The sequence below is a fragment of the Aphis gossypii genome, chromosome 1 (assembly GCF_020184175.1).
Source record: "Aphis gossypii isolate Hap1 chromosome 1, ASM2018417v2, whole genome shotgun sequence".
In the NCBI taxonomy this organism is placed as follows: domain Eukaryota; kingdom Metazoa; phylum Arthropoda; class Insecta; order Hemiptera; family Aphididae; genus Aphis; species Aphis gossypii.
The window spans coordinates 31,743,646-31,765,740 of NC_065530.1; the positions used below are offsets into that span (position 1 = coordinate 31,743,646).

Genomic DNA, 22,095 nt, shown 5'->3' on the forward strand with positions numbered 1-22,095 from the left:
TTTGATGGAATTTTATCGACTCATGTTATATGCAAAAAAAAATTAATAAGGTATTTGAAGGAGAAAACTTTGTTAAGTTTTTGTATAATCTATTATTCAAATTTGATGTGTCGAAGAAAGTTATAACTTACAAACTATTTTGCCGAAGGTAAAATATTATGTTCAATTTTAACTTGCTAAGTTTTGTTATTTTTTCCCTAAATTAATTCATATAATTTTTAAATATTAATATACCTATATAATTTCATTATTTATAACTCCAGAAGAAAAATATTGAAATTTATAACGCTTGGCAGATTAATCCTATTTACTGCTTGTAATTTTACGAACTTCTTGGCCAATGGGTAGGCATTTATAACAAATAAGTATATGTTAGCCAAAGCCAATAAATTAATTTTCTAAATGAGTTAATGTTTTTGACTTTCGAGCGTCACATGTCACTGCTATTGTAAAAATACTACTATTCTATCAGAATACTATTGAAAATTTATGATATTTATTGCCATGATAAGAATACAAACAAATAAAATAAAATACCTACCCAGTTTAAAATAAAATATAAAATATTGCCCACATTTTTTGTACTTGAGAGCATCCATATATATAGGCCTTTTAAATTATTTCAATCAGAATTAGAATTATATAAGTACACTGTTACAATATATATTTTTTAAAATCTGTATTGAAGATATTAAAATTTAATTTTACTAGTTATATAATACACGATTTATTATGTCTACGATACGATACTGCATATTATAATATAATAGTTAAAATCACTTATAATAGTTACCTGCAGGTTAATTAATATTTACTTATAGTAAATTAAAAATTAATCTAATAATAATAAAAAAAATGGATACATTAATGAAAATAAAACCATTTAGGTGCCAACCATTTATTAACATTTAACCTTGTGGAGTATGGTTTTGTTATACATAGTACATAGAAAATATGCTAATTGCTAACTTGTAAGCTTTGCAATGTACCACCTATACTACCTACTATATATTATTATATTATGTCGTATATAAATATATTATGTATTCATCTGTTGCTAAATTTTACCCTCGTCGAACTTGCATGCTTATCCCGTCTAGAATTATTCAATTATGTAAGTAGGTACCCACTAACTATAGCGATGAACGCTCTTCTAATTTTACTGTATAATATATAAGTAGAGGTACATAACGATAATATTATGTGCTCTGTGTATAAATATCAAATGCAAATCGAGGAAAATGTACTGATTTAATGTTGTGTTGGCTTTTAAGTCTATACCCACATACATAGGTATATTATATATGTGTTGTTTTTTGTTTTTCATTGTAGATTTACTCGAACATATTATTTTTCTCTGAGAATATATAAATCATAATTATTATTAGAAAATGGAAACTCTTTAAATATTTATTTTTACCTGTACCTTCTATTCGAGTGTTATCTCATTAATCACATTATTACTTTACCTTGACTTTTTGTTAGTGACATTAAGGTACTCTGGCAAAGTATTTTCGTATACCGAGTGCACATAATATTTTAAATGTACATATACTGCGTGTCTATAGATTATAAGTACAATATACGTATAGGCCCATTTAACCGCAAGTACCTATATAATATTATACACACTGCACGTTCTTCTCACATAATGAATTTTTAATAACAAAAAACGAACGTCTGACTCTGACGTCTATTGATAGTCAATATCGCGATTGTTGATAACAATTGAAATGTCTGGGGATCAAAGTATCTTTTCTTCTCTTTTCTACAAACTATATACACAACGCGCACGTTTCGGTGAACACGCATAACCGATTTATATATATATTATAATATGTATTATATACATTATATATTATAATAATGTATGTGCGACCTATCTATTGCCCATGTGTCTATGAAGTATTGGCAGATATCATTATTATCGGTTAATACCGTGTTAAGTAATTATTACTCAGTGCTGGTAAAACACTCGCCAGCGCAATTTAATGTTTACTTAAATATTATATATAAATATCTTATACAGGATGATCCGTTCAAGTGTCTATAGGTATTCATTATTTAAAAAACTTTTAAATATTTTGAAAGTTTAAAATTTATATAATTTGATGTCATTGCAAAATAAAATGTTAAAAATAAAAATGTATTACTACACACGTTTATAATTCATCATAATATCCATGTAAAATATTTTTCTGAATATTATAGTGAACAAGAGTATTTTGACAAGGGTAGGTACCTACCACTGTGCCATTCTTTTCCGTTTCTCTAAATATCGTTATTGTAAAGTTAAATATATATTACTATACTCGTTTAAAGTTTGATTTCAACGTAACGAATAAAATCATAATATACCTACCTATAATACTTAGATACCGCCTATTCGAAATTTGAAATCATAAAATATGTATGTTGTCGTTTAAAAAAGTAAAATCTCAAAAAAAAAACATAAAGTTAAGATTTCGAACTAATATGAATTCAAACGCACTTATTTTATCCAACGGACCACTTTTTATAAGTATCGCGCCGCACGTGTAGTACCTACATGGTATTATATGGGCTGCAAGAGGGTAAGAGACGATGGCACCAAACCGAAACTTGACGACGACGATGACGATGACATTATAATACTCGATCCTCTGGTCATCAAACGATCGGCGGCGGATTTTTCTTCCGCGCGTGGCGGTTGCCACCGTTTTTGTTTGTCCGCTCTCCGCGTCAGTGTATTATAATACGATAATGTAATATAATATACATAACGTTCAATAATTATACGCGTCTCCGCGCTCGGTTAGGCACGAATGACGACAAAACGTGTCAATTCATTACTCGCGAATTCCTCGCCAATCGAAGTTACGACCGGTACAACATAATATTATCATTATTTTATTTTTACCAATATATAGGTATTATAAGTGCCTATACGTATTGTGCGGCGTTGTTATGTAAGTAAACTTCACTCGCGTGTGCACGGTACACACCGTGTGTGTCGCAACGATTATACATTAGTCTATACGTTTGTTAATTATTAATATATTACATATTGTATTATTTTTGTTTGTTTATCGTACGATAATAATTATTCTCGATGATAATTTTCTTGTCTAGTTGAGTCGTGTTTGATGATGATGATAATGATGATGACGCACGTTGTGAGGGCGCGGTCAGGGGTCATGACTGACAACAGGACACCGCGTGGCAAATCAACAAAATTCCCGATAGACAATCTCGAATAAAACTTAAACGCTATCATATTAGTTTAGACGGAACACTTTATTGTATATACATATATAATACTCTCCCGCGATATTATTAAATCGTTCTGCCAAAATTAAGTGCACTTGAAAAACTAAAAATCTAACTAGAAAATTAATACGTAAAGCAGGTATGTATTTTTTGTATGATTTTCGTATTGAAATTTAATTAGTTTTTTACTTACTTAATAAAATTAAATAATACTATTATTAAACTTTTGCTAAGTCAATAATATTACGTAGGTATACATAAATACTATTTCTGCAGAATAATTTTGAAATTTATAATTATAATGTATATTTGGTAAGAATAACATGAGCCAATTGTGCATAAATCCCTAAAACAAAATTTGTATCTTACTATCAGTATACCAACGTATTGTCCTTACCTTTAATTTTTACTTCCAGTTGTGTAAAATATGTTTTTACTCAATTTAATTCTATCGACAGTGAATTATCAACAATTTGTCATATTATACATTTAAATGTATTAAAATTGTTGAAAATCAAATGCCTTATTATATATCAATAAATTAATGTGATTAAATAACTATAGTTAAATATATTTTATGTTTTCGAAAAAAAAAATATATTTTTTGATCTAAAATGTCAAGTGCTGATTTGTAGACAATATTCTATAACAGTATTTTGACGCGTATTAACCTGGATGTTAAGTACCTAATGCCTTTACGACTATCTTTTATGGACAAAATCAAGTTTTCATTATCGTTAGATATTTATTATTAATCTAATCGGTTCGTTGCACTATATTATATTATACTTGCACTACACACGCCATGTACTGTTTGCCGTTTGGCATGGTTATATATGGTTCATTACTGAATGTTTTTATTTCGTTCGAGTAAAGTAACTTAATAATTGTTATCAACCATTTATTGTATTGATATGGGTGTTTAACTATTAACTATAATGTTTTTTATCTCCAAATTTCCAGCATAAATATAACAAAAAAGTAGGAATACGTACCCAAATAAGCTTATATTTATTTTAACATGGTTGTTCTGTTGTTTTTATATGACGGAAAAGGGGTGGAGGAATAGATCCTCTCATGATTTATGTTTTAATCCAAAATACCTAACAAGAACTTTGAATTTTTATAAGGTGTGGTTTTAATATGCTTACTGCGGTATTCTATATGTGGCAAACATTGTTGTATAATGATATAATATTACATAATATAGAAATTAGATAAAAGATAGTAGATAAAGTTGTTTCTATTTAAAAATGAACTGATTGTGAGACTTAAACTTTTGATTTAGGTATGTGCCAATTTATTTATTACATTTTAAAAAGTATTTTTTTACTTAATATTTTACAAATTTAATGTAATTTATTAAAACCAGAACTTACTCTCAATAAGTCAAATTTAAGATAAAATAAACTAGACAAAGTTAAAACTAAGTTTAAACATTCTTTTATAAATAAGTTTTAATTCACATTTTAACTCATAAGGTGGCAGGAAGTACAGTTGAAAACAATGTTTCTCAAAAACAGGTAGTAAATCAAGTAAAAAAACCAAAATAAAATTTAAAGTCATTCGATTGACATATTTTGTGTTAAATCGTGACCACGCTGTATAGTATATACCTACTTCAGTAAATGACAATACATTTTCTTTAAATATAAGGTGCAAGCATAAATATGATGTTTATAGCGTTTTAATGTACCCATATAATATTGTATACTGCGTTGTTATTGTACGATTACCGATACCTTTTGGTAGACTTTTCAATCAATTTTTTTATCTTTCTCTATTAAAAATCTCCTTAACGCCCAACTGATAGGCAGGTATATCTACGAAATATATGTGCATCATAGATGTCAATGGGCGTCACCGTTTTCCGCCAAAATTGACCTTTCCGTTTATCGCCAAGTTCGTTTACCACCAGGCGCCAGTATAATAATATTAATATATATTTCCACCATATATATTTACCACCACCGCAATTTTCAGTTTTTATTATTTTGATTACCCCTTATTGTAAGCATTAAATAATATATAGTATTATCTATCTATAGATATCATTTATTTTGTTTTAAAATAGTTAAATTATGTTTTAATCGAAGAAGTACAAACTTCCGTTTATTGCAATTATTTAGCATCGATGAACCAAAAACACCGTGAAACCAATAATTTTAAAGCGACAAAAAAACCAGTTTGGATGAAATATGCCAGTATACATTTATAAAATCCATAGCGTATAACTATAAAAAATAATAAGGTTTTTAATAAAATAAAATGTGTAATGATTTTAAAATCAAAATTGTTAATTTTTGACTCGATTTCGTATATAACTTACAGTGGTAATTTTGATTTGATTTTTATAATATAAAATTATACAATATTCTATGTATGCAATAAAATCGTATTTAATGTTTTTTTTTTTGATAAACATATTTGATTAAAAATCATTACTAATGATCAATAACTTCACATGTTTTATTCATAATAAGGAGTGAAGTATAGAAACTAAAATTTGTTGTGGCAGTAAACTCAAAGGTTGATTTTGGCGGAAATGTGGATCACCCAATGTCAATATATTATTATATTATATAAACAACATAAAATACATATAGGTATAACACTATCGCGTCGCGAGTGGACGATCAAAGTTTAATACTTATATGGTTAACCTGCAGTAACGTCTATGGTCTATAATATTATATTATTATGTAAATATACCACTGCTGCAGCTGGCTATATAGAATCGCCATTGAGTAAATATAGAGCTAGTGGGTGGGGGTGGGTCCGGTTTACCGCCAACACACCTTGGCCGTTATTAATTATTACTATATTGCTTATATTTGTAACAGATGTAGTAAACATCATACACTGTCATAGCCCATAGGTATATATGTAAATATATCATTTCGGTATAGTAGGTACGTAGTTTGATACTATATATTTATATAGGGAGAGGCGAAATCTGGGAGAGTCGATCCATTGCAAACTCTTTTAGCATTGGTGTATAAATATTTTATTACATGGTACACGTCCATGGACTCGATGTCTGCATATCAAATCGTGTGGACTTTGGTGAGGGGGGGAGGAGTCGTCACCACGGGCCGCCTTGCTCCGTACTCGGGGGCCCCGTAATCGTTATATTACTATTATATATATTTCCCAATAATTATAGCTTGACCTGGTCGACCTTATACTGGACGATAATATTATATTATTATATAATTTTATTTTTTTTTTGCATATGGTTAGACATTATATTACTGCGAATTGCTAAACTGTATTGTACTAACCTGCATGTTAAATAGCATTGTCGTCAGCGGAGACAGCTGTGTGGCCTGTAGTGAGGCGTCGGTGACTTTAGGTCAACTTGTTTGAATAAAAAAAAAAAAAAAAAACATTGTCAGGAAGGGGAATGCCCATGTCGACCCCTTCTCAAAACTATTATACCTGTATATCATCATAATTCATATTATAATGTGCTTGCGATAGTGTAATTTTTCTAAAAAAAAACAAACCTAATTTAAAGTATGGTATATAACTTCAATATAGTTGATATTATATTATTTATATTCAAAACAAAATTTATCGACTGATGTATGAAAGTGTTTGGTATAGCAGTTTCAAGATACTGTTCTGATTAAAATGAGCTTTTAAATAACAATAAATATATACATTTTTTTTATATGTACCAACGTACAACTACTGTTTTCTGTATTACTCAATAGTTTAGCACACACTCGTGTTTCAAGTGTATAATGTATAATTTTTATTTTGTTTCAATAACCAATTTTATAATATGCCTATAGGTAATATAACTTAATATCAAACAATTGGTAAATCACCTAATAATTTGAGAAATAGTGAACTTATTGTATTGGTACGAAATAAAAAAAAAACCATGTGTGAGGTTATGACTATCCATGTTTCGTTTTATAATTTATGAAATATTTAGATAAATATATCAATACCATCTACTTTTTATAAATAAATTACCATTTACCAATATAATTATTCGTAATATTATGAATAATTTATAATTTGTGGAATACATTTTTTTTAATAAGGACTACTGACTAGGAAATGTTCCCAACAGGAAGTTGAAGAAATTGGCAAAACTTTGGACCGCTGTAAGTTGTAATTGATAAAGTATTCGTTGCTTGCTGAGCATCTTTTTAAATGTAAAAAACCTTAAATGCTTCAATCAACACCTCAGAAATACTTATTTTTTAATTGTTTAGAATATATGTAGCATATGGATTATTCAATAATCAATACAATAAAGAGTGACTTATTAATACATAATATATAGGTTCATGGTACATGTCAATATAAGCTTTAAGCCTATATAACTCATACTAATTAATAGCAATATAACTGAAATTTAAAAACCATTTATTAACGATTTTATAATAAAGCAATTTTTTGTATTATATGTTATTATAATATAATATTTTATGTCTTTCCAAATCAAATATAGATATTATATGATAGGTATATATATATATATTGGTTGTATAATATAAATCACCTAATATAAGCAACAATTTAAGGTATATTTTAGTCAGTGGTATATAAATCAATAAAAGTTCGTAAACTATAACAAATTACATTTACCCAAAGGCTATAGCCAATAATATTTCATACTATAAGGTAAGTACCTACTCGTAATTTTTATGTATTATACACGTTATGAGTATAATATAAATCATATATAGCCATATTATGTGATGTGTACTACCAGACTCTACACATCATGAAAAAATTAATAACAAATGTATATAACACAAACCTTTAAGTTCTAACACGGTTTAGTGAATGGTTTTGCAGAAGATTATTTTAAAAAGTCATCGGGCAGATGGCGTTACACTTGTATTTCTATTTTATTGCTAGTTGTTTGGAATCAGAAGTCCAGTAGGTCGTACATAATAAACCCAAAGTCGATCAGGCGATCGAAAACTTTGTCGATATCTGCTCGGCAGTTTCAGAGGAACGTGCCTACTTCCTGCCTACCGGAACCAAGAGACCAGTAGGATATCATACAATCGAGGTTTGACATTTGTATACAATATACATAGTGTAATAATATATAGAATCATGTATGGTCATGGCGTATACCATAATTTAATATATACCTATAGATGGCTAGGCAGATAGACGGGTTTGCCCGCTTGAATGAAAAACTTTGAACGAATAATATCATTTTTGTATTAATGTAATTGTAAATCGATATACTTTAAAAATCAAAATTGGAAAACGCCGTAAATGTAATACAGTAAATACGAAATCCCGTTTTTCGAAATGACTCTAGAGGCGCCTGTACGGCTGTACATATAGCCCACAGTATAATATGGTTGTATAATACTAATATTATGACGCTTGTGTATATTATACGTAGGTTTAGCTGCGTTATGTGTCTACACAAAATATATTGTGTTTGTATGCATACGCGTGTAGCTGTATATAAATATCAACAAAACTGGGGAAATCAATTTTTCGTCGCGGCATCTGTTTTACGACGCGGAAAACTACACGACGGTCGGCTGAGGGGTGGTAACGAGGGAAAGCCGCCGAGTGCATTGACGTTTTCGGAGGTTGTTTACCGTACTGTATAGTATATATATATGTATATACTATGTACTTAAACGCCGACGGTCGAACCGAACGATCGAGCGATACTGAAAATTCGACGCTGTCGTCTTTGCGCACTAAAAAAAAAAAAACCTCTAATTTAACATAGTCTTCAAAACGTCTTTGTCAATAATATTAAACATTGCACTAAGTGTCTTAATTATTCATACATGATATCTTATATTATATTGTAAATAATAATTGCATCACGTTATAATATAATATAAAAAATGTATTTACTACATTAGCGTCCGGGCCTTATTCTAACAGATATAGTAAAACTCAAAATTGAGCATTATAAGCCCATTAAGAAATACCCAAAGTGCAGTTGATTTTAATCTCGAATATGGGTAATTAGAATAAAATAATCATATTATTATATAATATACTTATTGCATCAAATAAGGGGGCGCTTGGGGGCTATACATATGTATTAAAAATTAAAATACACAAAAAGAAATAATAATTCTTATAATATTCATCATTACACAATACTATTATTATTGAGCGTAGTATTCCTAATAAAATTCTTAAAATCATTTTTTTATGTCCGAACGGTGTTATAGGTACTGACGAAATGATGTACACGACGTGGACAGAGAAAGATGTGGTGAAGTTATGCAGCCGAAAGTCGGCGGACTAGTTAACCTCAATAAACCTAGTCGATAGCAAACCGTTCTTCAACTCAGGCGCGGATCTAAGGGGGGCAAGGGGCCATGCCCCCCGTAAACTCTGGTTTACACTGTATGTATATCTGCATTATTTGGCCATTAGCGTTTTTAGCGAAATTTTATTCAAGATGTCCCCCCCCGTAAATATGTTCTGGATCCGCGCCTGCTTCAACTACTTAAAGGAAATAATGGAAACATCTGGGACAATAGAAGGCTCATTATAAAAACAACAAAAAATTCGATATTTTCTTCACTATACGCAAAAAAAAATTAAATCATATTCCTACGTAGTAAGTTTAAATTATGATGAATTCCTAACATGTTAATATACAGATTTGTATAAATGAACAATCGAACTGTAATAATAAAGCGATAATGGTTTTAACGTTTTTAAAAAAAAAATGTTTACATCAACATAAAATAAATAATTTTATAAGAACATAGAATAGAATACTTTTTTCATTGGAGAGTAAAAGTCTAAAATATGGATAAATAAACATATAAAACAACTTTTTATCAGAAAAATTAAATTAATAAAACAATTTTTATTGTAATATTACTATTATAACTTTCAATTTAATTTTCATTAATCACAATATAATATATGTAGCAATAAATAAATATTTGACATTTAAAATCATGTTTATGAAAATTCTATGTAAATAAAAAAAAATCAATAAAATAATAATAATTTATACTTCAATGTAAATACTTTTAACACTAAAGTAAGCTTTTTTTTATTATTATTATATTATGTTAAAATATAGAACACTGTAATAGCGGCACAAAATTGCAAAGGGTATTGTAATCTCTATATAATATATTATATATAGTATATTGAGCATCCTGTGCGTGTAAACATTATAATCTTAATAATTTTTATCTCTTAATTTATTTTACTTTTGACTTATTTTTAAAATAAAACAATATGAATAACCTAATAAAAAAATGATGTAATTATACCTATATATTTTCTTAAAAACATACATGAAGTACACAATATATTATTTTTTTAACACTTACACACAAAATAATCAAAAAAAATCATTTATGTATGTTAATAGTCTCATAATATATAATAAAATAAAAACATAAAGATATATAGATATTTAAATATAAGGAATAGTAAGATGATAAAATGGATTGAAGTATTCTGTTTAATAATTATTTTATCAAACTACGTACTAGCTTAAGTTTTGAAGAGAAATGTATAACGCTTTTTAAGCGGGATCAGATGTAACGAATGATGATGGTTGAAATATGAAAAGTTCCGGATTGACACTTTCTGGAATAACAAAATATAACACTGTCAACATTTTCCAATGAAATGCGCATGCTTAAGGTTTTGTACACTCCTGCGGTTTATTTAAACTTATTCTTACGATCGTTTAAGTCTAAAACAAATGTGGTAGGATACTAGAATCAATAAGGTCACTTATTGCAAGGGATTGCAGTACATATTTATATGTTCTCATTTTGAACTTTGCACGGTTGTCGTCCACAAATCACGATTAAACTGGTTAGAATTATAGTTTATAATGTATAGATAAAAACTATCGAGGTAATTTGATGTGCAATTAAATATTAATCATACACTGCGAAGTGTGAATACAGCTTTTGTACATTCCATATAATATTATCCTTAAATAGCATAATACAAGACTACTAATAGGTACTTTCAAGTGTATTATAATGTGAAAAACATAATATAAAATCGTTTACAACCATGCGCCTGCAAAATACTTTACCTCTATTGCTGTTGAAATCGCGTTTTTATTTTCTTATTCAGAAGTCAGAACTAATAGTTTGATAAAACAATGACAACGGTTTTCAATTCCAAAAAATTGTTTGATTTTATTGGTTCTTTTTTGTGGGTTGGTATTCCAGGAATCGATTTTTTAAATTTCAATTAAAATCTGATTAAATGTAATTTTTTCGGACTTTAATTAAATCTGATCTAATTTCTCGTCAAAATAAAATATGTTATTTTATTATACGCAACGACATAATATGTATGTATTGGCAAATATATAATTATGTGGTCTGCTAGAGACACTCACGCGACACGACCACGCGGGTAAAGATGATTATTTACAATATCATATGGAATAAGTAACTATATTTTTTTTAAAAAAAAAGAGCGCTTTTTCAAACCCTTGTGGCTTATTCAAACAAAAAAAATAAGTTGTTTTAGTTTGAAAGTGTATTAAAAAAAAAATGATAAAGGTGTTACATTTCTACACTCATATTACGCTATAATACATTATTATTATTAATTTTAGCTATGGACTAAGGAATTGAAAAAAGCTACGTAACGGCATACTGAACTGGGATCGTCGTATTGTCTATCACATATTATGCACGTAAAAGTCTACTTTTTTATATAATTAAATGTTGTAACTTGTAGGTATATGTATTTTTGTAGCAAAAACGAAAATATAGAAACGGAAATTCAATACATTTCTTTTTCTTATAAAAAACTTTAAAAAGTAATTTTTGTTAAAGCACGTGTCTTATAGAGTTATAGCCATATAGAATTTTAAGTACCTTATTGAAAAAGTTGTTTAGTTCCATTATCGTCTTCAGCACAAAAAATGCACACTAGACAGAATGATAAAAATTTTTATAATTATTAGTAAACCATTGTATAAAATGGACGAGTAGCTAACTTGTAACTGTAAAAATGCGTTGAACTGCAATTTTCCTCTAAACATATTTTTTACCAAAATTGTGTCTGTTTTTCTACAATTATTAAAATTATCTAAATCAAATTTTATCTTAAAATAAAAATAAATGTTCTGATATCTGTTTTTTTTTCATTTAAAATGGGATATCATGCCGGTTTCATTTATGTAATTATTATGATAGACTTAGTATCGTGTAGGAAAAATGATCGATTATTCAATAAACTATATAATATATTTAAGTCTTATTTTAGAATTTTTAACGTTCCAATGGTTTTTTCACGTTACTGCGTTAGAACATAAATTTGTCTATTAAGTTGGATTAAGCTTAACCACACCCGTCCATAGTCCATACAAATATATATCTCATAATGGCTAGCTACACCATTGAAACAGCAATGCTAAATTTGAATAAATAGAAAAAAATCAATTGTTGGTATTGATTTTATTTTCTAATTATCTCTTTACAAATGTGTATATTATCGCAGTATCGGAGTTATCTGGAATTAATAAAAGGAAAAAAATGGTTTCAAGTTCGTACCAAAATATATAAACTATTTAATTTATAATATTTGTATAATCTTTGTACACCGGACGGAAATGATCGTGAGTCATCGTTTACAATATGTCGTCAAATATTAAAAATCATATTATGACGTTATCGTTATTTTATAGATAACGCTATTTACTGTTTGTTAGGTTTAAGAGACCCGTACCTTATACATATTACTAAAACCATGTCAGTTGTTCAGTCGGAGCGTTAAATGTTGATACTATAATAATATGATGTCGACGTTTTGGTTAAAATACGTGAATCCATATCAAATATGTTTTAAATTTGTGTATAGTTTACAATAGGCAATAATACATATAATACCCAATTTGATATAGTCGATAAACTTAAAATAGGTAATATACCTACATTATGCATGAATGTATGTATTAAAATATTTCAAACCAAGTAAATTGCAGAATGTAAAATTAAGAGAAAACTTATTACATTAGGTCTCTCGTAAATTGCGTGATTAATAAAATATACTTATCATAATTTATAAGTTAGGGTATGGTGTGATATTTTTCATTATCATGCGACAAAAGTGATGGATGCCGAGTCCAACAATTAAACATCCAATTAAAATATTATTCTACGGTGAAATATTTTGACATTCAAAGTAACAATAACTCATGAAATAATCAAATTTAACAAATCGTAAAAATGTAATTAAGAAATAATTTGTAAAACTAATAATTATTGTCGTTTGCTGATTAGTATTTTATCCATTATTGACGAATTAAACTTAAGTAGTAATGTATTAATAGTGTATAGATGTTTCAAATTAACTATTTACCATAGATTACTAAAATTAATTACATTTTTTTTTTTATATATAATTATTATTTTAAAAATGCGTCACTGCCAGTACTCTGATTATTTTTATATGTACTTGAATTATTTATATGCAGGCTAGATAAAACTTTAATATTACAATAATAGAATTTTATGGTTTGCTGAAAATTGAAATGTGTAAAAGTAGTTACATATTATTACAAAAAAAATTACAATTTATGAATTAGTGACTTAATTACACGCAGTCGTATACTCGCATTGAAAATATATTTTAATGGCATACAACCTATTACTAATATTATGTTGTCTTGTGTATAGCAATATGTATGATAATATTATGACGTATAAATATAACAAAATAATCCGAAGACTTCGCAATGGATTACTTTTCAAAATATTTTTCGTATCGTATTCGATCGTAGATACATTTCTTACATGATAAGGTCTCATAAGTTCGGAAATCTTGAATTATTTTTGTGCATATAGTGTTCAGTTTCTTTTTAGATTACGATATAATATAGGTAGTAGGTACTAGAATTATTAAGTGTCTGTATCATAGGCGCCAGGTTTTGTAAATGTCAATAGGGGTCGAGTTTACTAATTATTATCGATAACTTTTGCTCTTCTAAATAATTTAAATATATGTGGTTGAAGAGTAGAGACGCAGGAAGTGGACTACTTATGTCTATATTTTTAACTGTCTCCTCTTAAATTAAATTCAAATCTCAATCTTTTTAATGGGGGCTACGGCCCCAGAGCATCCATGCAGTCGGTGCCTATGGTCTGTACCTATCCTATTCTTCACGTTTTGTTGAGTTTTTTTACGTGCAGTCGTGCAGACCAACGTCAGAAAAAATTTTGGAGCACATCGTCGGGTGTTAAAATAAATAAATCGTAATTGCTACCGGAAACGAAGGTCGTAATCAATAGCGGACGTCCGGTCTCGCCCACTCACGGTATATAACATGTACGATGTACCTAAATACTTATATAAGTACAATATTATATTATACTCGTTGTGTCAAACTTGTCGTATGTCAGATATGTTTTGAGTTAGTCTCTCATTGATATTGTAAGTCTTTGCCGTTAAAAAGTCAAATAGAAACCCCCTTCCCGTCATAAAAAAAAACCGGAAAACTCGCTTAACTGTAAGTAGATTTCGATTGACCCATCTTGTAATTGAATTATTGGGCCACGAGTTAACTTTTAATTTAATGATAAATCTTTGTTAAAGAAAATCTAGATGGATTTGACGAATAGATCAATGTCTATACGGTCTATTTCTTATTTTCTTAAGACGATTTTACTTATAATAAATGTATTTTTATATTACCAATAATAGTACTTTATTATTATTTTAATTCAGTAGGTTGGATAAATTTTAGATAAAAACAATGAATACAATTATAGGACTTTTGAACTTGACTTATAAGTCAATATGCCAACGTACTGCGTGAATATAGTATTATGTTCATTGTATAATTTTATTATATATATCTAGTATGTAACACAAATTACCTATATAAGTAAAAGGAGCAAAATCACTATGCAAAGTTTACAATCACAATTCACTATCATCCTGCAAGGCGTGGATGCGGCAGCGTCTTGCGACTCTATAAGTAAATTACTCCTTGAAGTCAGTGCGAGACCCGCGAAAGCCATTCGTTCGTCAGGTTGTACAATTTATTTTTTCAATTTCTGCAAATTTAATGTGAATCATCATCATTATATTTATAGTTATTTTTATGAAAACCACATTAACTTTTCACTTGTTTGATAATATATTCGGCTAGTTAATGTGATTTTCATAAGAACGCGCGGAAAGTGACATTTTTTCGTACATGCAACCGGCGTTCATCGATTTATAAGACGTTATCATGTCAAAAAAATTATACTTATCGTTCTAAAATCATTAACCAATCGACCTACGTCATCTCTAGCTTCGTTCAAAATTGGGAACGATGCCTAAGAATAACATTTCTCGGAATTTTTACGACAAACTGATGCAAAAATGTACGGTCATTTACAGCCTTATAGGTATACTCTCTGTATATTAATGTTTATGCGCTTCACAATAATAATTCAAAATTAACACTAATAATAATTTTATCGAGTGAGAGGTATTTAAAGTTATTAATCATAATATTGTACATGGGTCATACAGTCAGGTTCCCCGAGAACTCTGGTTAAGCGTCCGATTTAAGGGGAATACCTGTATGAATTATTTTCATAAATTCCAAGTATTCGTATCGTATTAATATTACATAATACGTCCTATATGTAAGATATTACATTATCTTATCATCGGTCGGTGCCGTGTACTATTCCATCGCGGAATAGATTAAATCTATTTTTGTGATTCCGTATCGACAAGATTCGTGGAAAACTGCGTACCTAGAAATCCCATCAATAAATATAGAAAATCTATCAGAAAAAAAATGCAAACTATTACATTATTATTTTTGCAAGACGTTCTTCAAAGCCAATTTTCACAACGACAATAATATCGTTGATACACGATATACACGTACATGAAATATCATCGCGATACTGCAGGTATTTTTCTCTTTTACAATGGTTTGTTGGCGTGCTCAGTGTCAGCCTCAAAAACTGAATCACTAATCAAGTTTCTATATGTACGTATGTTATGTATAATAATATAGTGTTTAAATGTCCTATTTATTTATTTTTTAACGAAAAGGTCATGAACTTAAATAATATGATAACATGACTGTTTTTATCATCTTAACTTTGACATTTGGATTACGAAATAGTAATAATGATCTGTCAACACGTTGCGTGAACTGAATTTTCCGGGCGTTACGATGAATATAAAATAATATAATAATAATCATAATAATATCTGTCATAATTTACTATGATTGCAATTTGCAGCGGTTTTAGATTGGAAGTATTAATAGTTTTTTATTATTTAATTTTGTGAGAGGACGATACGATATATTTATATATTATTATTATCGCACATATTCACATGGTGTCATATTTAATAACTCGCATGTGCCTGTAAACTGTAAAGGTCAATCAAATAACCGTAGAATATAATATAGACACGTCAATGTAAATAAAATGACATACAATTAGCTTTCGAATACAAAATAATTGAACCAAAATGTCTATCTCTACCGATAAAACCACTTTTGTTACGATCGAAAGAGAACCGCATTCGCTTGATGCCTGATCGTCAAGGTCATTTTCGGTGTGACCATTATTATTCAAACAAGGTAAACTTAAAATAAAAAGTACACACTGTCACATCAAGTTAGTATTTAAGCTTTCAAAGGTAATGTCTCGTATAGTCTTATTTTAACCATTCGCAAAATGTTGTTCTCCCATGAGTAAAATCATAAATCAATATTTTTCATCTTAAAGTTTAAACCACATATTAAAATATAATTTTTGGAGTAAATTAGGACTGTTTTAAAATAGTACACCAATATGGTAGCATTATTATAGTATACAATAGTGTATAGGCTAAATCAAAATTGTATAAATTCAAGTATAATATTTTATTCTATAACTCTTAAGAGTGTGTTGTAGAATTTATAACTGAGGTTTACAATACAGTTAACAATTATTGCTTCTTATTAATACTTATCATCTTAAAAATATCTTTATTAATTTTTGTTATAGGTATCTATTAAGTAATATAACTTATTAAGTCAAGTCGGGAATCATGAGAAAAATATCTAAATTTAAAGATTTATCTGACTAAAAATAATTGAAATCTGTTTTTTATGTAAACGAATTATATTTTCATTAAATTTTTAATAATTATTTTGAAATTACTCAAGTACACATTTGGAATTTGGAATATTCATATATTATTATGTTAATATGAATACAATTATTATATTACCTACATAAGAATAAGCTAGGTTCTGAGGTATTGATTTTTATACGCAGTTTTTGAAACATATATTATATACTCGTATATATAGGAAGTATACCCCACACTAACACACTTGTGTAGCTACCTACTTTTTTTTATTATTTAGGTACAGTTAATAATAATAAAATTCGCATTACACATATGCATAATAATATGCGGATAACAAATATGAAATTATCTATATTGACTTTACTATTAAAATAAGATTTCCGCAATAACCAAGAAATTTATGCAGATGAGACTAAATTAACGTTTTTTAAACTCTCTCAAACCCCCACATAGTTGTGCCTATTTGGATTATATATTTTAAATAACTCGCTATTATACCGAATAACAATATAATGTGTAGAAAAACGCCGTCTGTCCCTAACTAAAAGTTTTATCCAATAAAGTTGTTGTAAAAATGTAAATGTAACACTGTACCCATACGTTCATCGTACTGTACAAAAATCAATTTTTCTTCATCTGTTTTAATACGATTAACTTGATTCATCGACGTGGATGAAAAAAATGGAACCAATAAGTCTAGACGATCCAGTTAATTTTTGCATTTTTATAAATTACAGTGCAATTACTCGGCATTATTTTTAACTGTTATTAACCATTATAGTATCATAGGTAATTATTGTAGTGAATAATGTTACCTATTGGCATATTGCTAATATATTTTAGTAGAAATTGCAGTTATGTATTATAAAATTATAGTTTACAAGAGACTGAGTGACGTTTTGACTTACCTACTGATTTTTGATGTCAAATGTTAAAATGTTACAAATGAGTTGAATAATTTTCAATAAAATAAAAGGCGTAGAGTGGAAAACAACTACTAAAATAAGTGGAGGGATGACCACTGAAAATGTATCATTAATACACATTATACAGAATCGATAACAATTATTACGAGTACATACTTCTTCTCTGACACTAAACGACATAAATGTCAGCTGCATCATAGTAGATGAAATAGTATAGGATATAGATATTGGATGGTACAATAAAGTATAGTTTAAAACTTTAAAATAACGTTATATATCGGGAGTGGCCAAATTGTGGCTCTTGTCATAGTCAGATGTAGCTCGCGTCTTATTTATAAAATCTAAATTTACTTACTATTGTTATAAATTTAATTTTTTTGGTAAGCGTTTATTAAATGTTATAAAATTATGTAAAATGTATTTATAAACATTTTGGCTCTCGGCATAATTGTATTTATCCATATGGCTCGCGAACACATTCATGATGTTGGCCACCCCTGTTATATTACTAAAAGTTCAGCGTATCTTTACTTGTGTAGGGCAGGGGTCGCTGCAACAAATCTATTTTTTTTCCATAATGTGTATTGTTAATTAAATTGCGCCAACACAAAATATAATAATAATAATATATATATGTATATATATATTAACTTAGTATTATTATTATGATTGTTTTAGTTACACTTTCAATAGTTTTTGAATATTTATTCATTATTAAACAGTTTTACCTGTAAATACTATACGCTCTAAAAATGTAGCCATAAGTGTTAAAGTGCACCTACCTAGTAATTTTTATAAAGTATTTTTACTTGTGTAGTAGTGTCTTGTTTACGTTTAAGTCACATCACTTACCTACATATTATATGATTTTACATATTAATATATTATTGATATTATGTTTAATGCCAGTGGTTTGATAAACAAGAAAATGTTCAAAGACAAGTCTATACTATATACAAACCTTTTCTATAATATATATATATATATTATATTATATATTATATACTCGCATCTATATAATTAAATCTAAATGTATTTATATTTTTCTAGCAACGTGTCTGAAGTTCAAACCTACAAGGGATCATTAATACAACAATAAATATCTATCGGCGTATCGCTATATAAGTGAACAGTATCATTTTTTTCGTAAATATTGATATTGAATTTCACTTAAAAACAGTCAACCTCGCAATTGGAAAAGGTATTAGAATTTAGAACTTTTTATTCATATTGTACAAAGTATCATAATGGTAAAATTCCTAATCTGTATGTGTATAATACATAATTTGTTCGTTGCAGTTTCTAGCATATTTTAATTGATACTTTGGAGGCTACTGGCTGGTACCTACATCTACAATCTACATAATATATACGTACCTAATACCTAATACATAAAGGGTATACTGTACATAATGTATATGGTATATACTTATATGATTTTAGGATTATTAAGACTTCGTTTTGAATAATTAACACACACGATTATAAACTTATACTTAAACAATTTAACACATTATATATATAGGTATATACGTATATATACGAGAAAATGTAGGTACTATAACGTATATCTATGGACTAGGAGCTGCATACCGTATATTTATATATATTTTATATTTACAATACACCGACTACCGAGTTCTAAAGAGTTCTTACGTTTAAAACGAACAAAAGGAAATAAAAAACTAATATAGTTTGATTATAGCGGTTAAAAAAAAAGACTAGAAAAAGAAAGTCGGAAGAAACACGTAGGTGGCTAGAAAACGTTAAATGTTTGTACGCATATATATATATATATATATATATTATAAATGGGTAAACAAATAATAAGACTAAGATGTGTGATTACTGATCACATAGCTGGTACCTACGAGTTTATCGCCGTCACATGCACGTTATATCTACTGCGGTAAACTTAGATATAAGTAATATTATACTAATATTATACAGTATTGCAGTATATTATGTAGTATAAAATACACAACACGAATAATTATGGTATATTTATAAAGAATATATTGTATAATATATATAATATATACCTAATATTTTGAGAAGTACGTAAACAGAAAAAAAATTAACTAATAATAACTCTTTTTCACTATACATCACTTATAAGTACAATAAAATATTTATCTACAAAATATTTAGATACAAGTATATCTAAACATGACCCCATTACCTACACCTGTCTACTATTACTGTTTTATTGTTTTTTTTTTTTACGAACATTTCAATAATCATCGTACATAGTATACTACTTACCTATTTTCTATCGCCATAATTTGAAAATAATGTGTTATGGAATATGGATATTGAATATATATATTTCATACATATTCTGATATTCACGTATCATTATATACCTACATTTCAGTATTTCACCTGTATGTATATCGTATAAAAATTATATTGTAGGTAGGTATATTTATAATAGATTATCTTAAAATAAATAATAACTAATCGTAAGCATAATTTTTAAATCAATAAATCTAGAAATATCTACTTAAGAGTACCTACCTGACACCTGTATAGTTGCGTGGAGTAGGTATAAATGAAACGCCAAAATATGTATTATACTATTATAGATCAAAATTATAGAATTGTAATACACCACATTATATTATTGTCGCAGTATAAAATTGTGAGTGGTACAGCACAGTGTAATAGATAGGACCTACGATATAAGAATAATTAATAGGTACCTACCAATAAACATTTGTTTGTTTTAAAATTTTATAAATTATTAATTCAATTTTCTAAAAAGATTTTTTTTTCTAAATTTGTGGTTATTGTTTTTTGATAAGTTGAATGTAATATACCTGCTAAAAAAAATAAAACTTTTATAATTTCGATATAGGTACCGTAAGAAAAAATTGTGATGAATTGAAATTTAAAATGGGCTTTCTTTATATATTATAGTCAACAAAATTGTTGTGCTTAACAAAATAATAATCTACTATATACATCTGATGAAGTGATGATACAGACGAAACAACTATATAATGAACTAAAAAGTAAGATGATTTATGTTTGGTTGTCGGCTGCACAGTATTGTGTATTATTTTGTATACGATCAGTGTATGTGGGAGACCAAATGAGGGAAAGCGGAGCTCATATAGATGTAATGACAAATTTCAATATGCTTTCATAGCTCTTGTCAGTGTACTATATGTCTATATAGATCAATCTGTCCATTAATAGTGGCGGTTGTAAAGTACAACACGTTATAATATATAATATTGTGAACATTTTTTACTCGATAAAACCCGTGTATTGTAGCGTCATCTAGCAATGAAAACATTCGGAGATCGATTAACGTTTTTCACATACGCGCTAAAACTATTATTTTTGCTTGTCCCTTGAATCGGTTAAATCACGATATTATTATTCCACATATTTCATAATATCATCCTCGTCAAGAATATTAATAGGTTGATTTATTTTATTTTGTTCTAGTCCGTTCAACCATCAGCTAAGCTATACGCAAAGTAAGACCTTATAGAGTTTTATCCATATTGTATATTATTATTTATTATACTATCACCATTGATTATAAAATGCTATTCATATAAAATTACTACTATATAATCAATGTTTAAAACTGCATAATATTATGTCTATAATGATGATAATATAAATAATTACATATTATACATACCTAAGTAGGAATTTTATACTGAAATTTGATTGTTAAGTGAAAAAAGATGTAACATAGGTACCTGCCAAAAAAGTTAGACGACAAATTACCAAGTTAATATAATATGAAGTTTAAGGTATGAGTAGAGTATAAGAATCGCTTTAGAAGACTATAATGGTATTAAAACGCCATGCTTTGATATAATCAACTGCTTAA

The 22,095-nt window shown here is 28.0% G+C and overlaps 1 long non-coding RNA gene across 1 annotated transcript; it reads left to right on the plus strand.

The window, feature by feature from the left end:
- Window positions 1-2,697: 2,697 nt before the first annotated feature.
- On the plus strand, window positions 2,698-21,249 carry LOC126548947 (uncharacterized). Its single transcript, XR_007603066.1, has 4 exons — window positions 2,698-2,948; window positions 3,112-3,388; window positions 19,290-19,440; window positions 21,100-21,249. It is a non-coding gene; the product is annotated as an uncharacterized LOC126548947 (long non-coding RNA).
- Window positions 21,250-22,095: the final 846 nt, after the last annotated feature.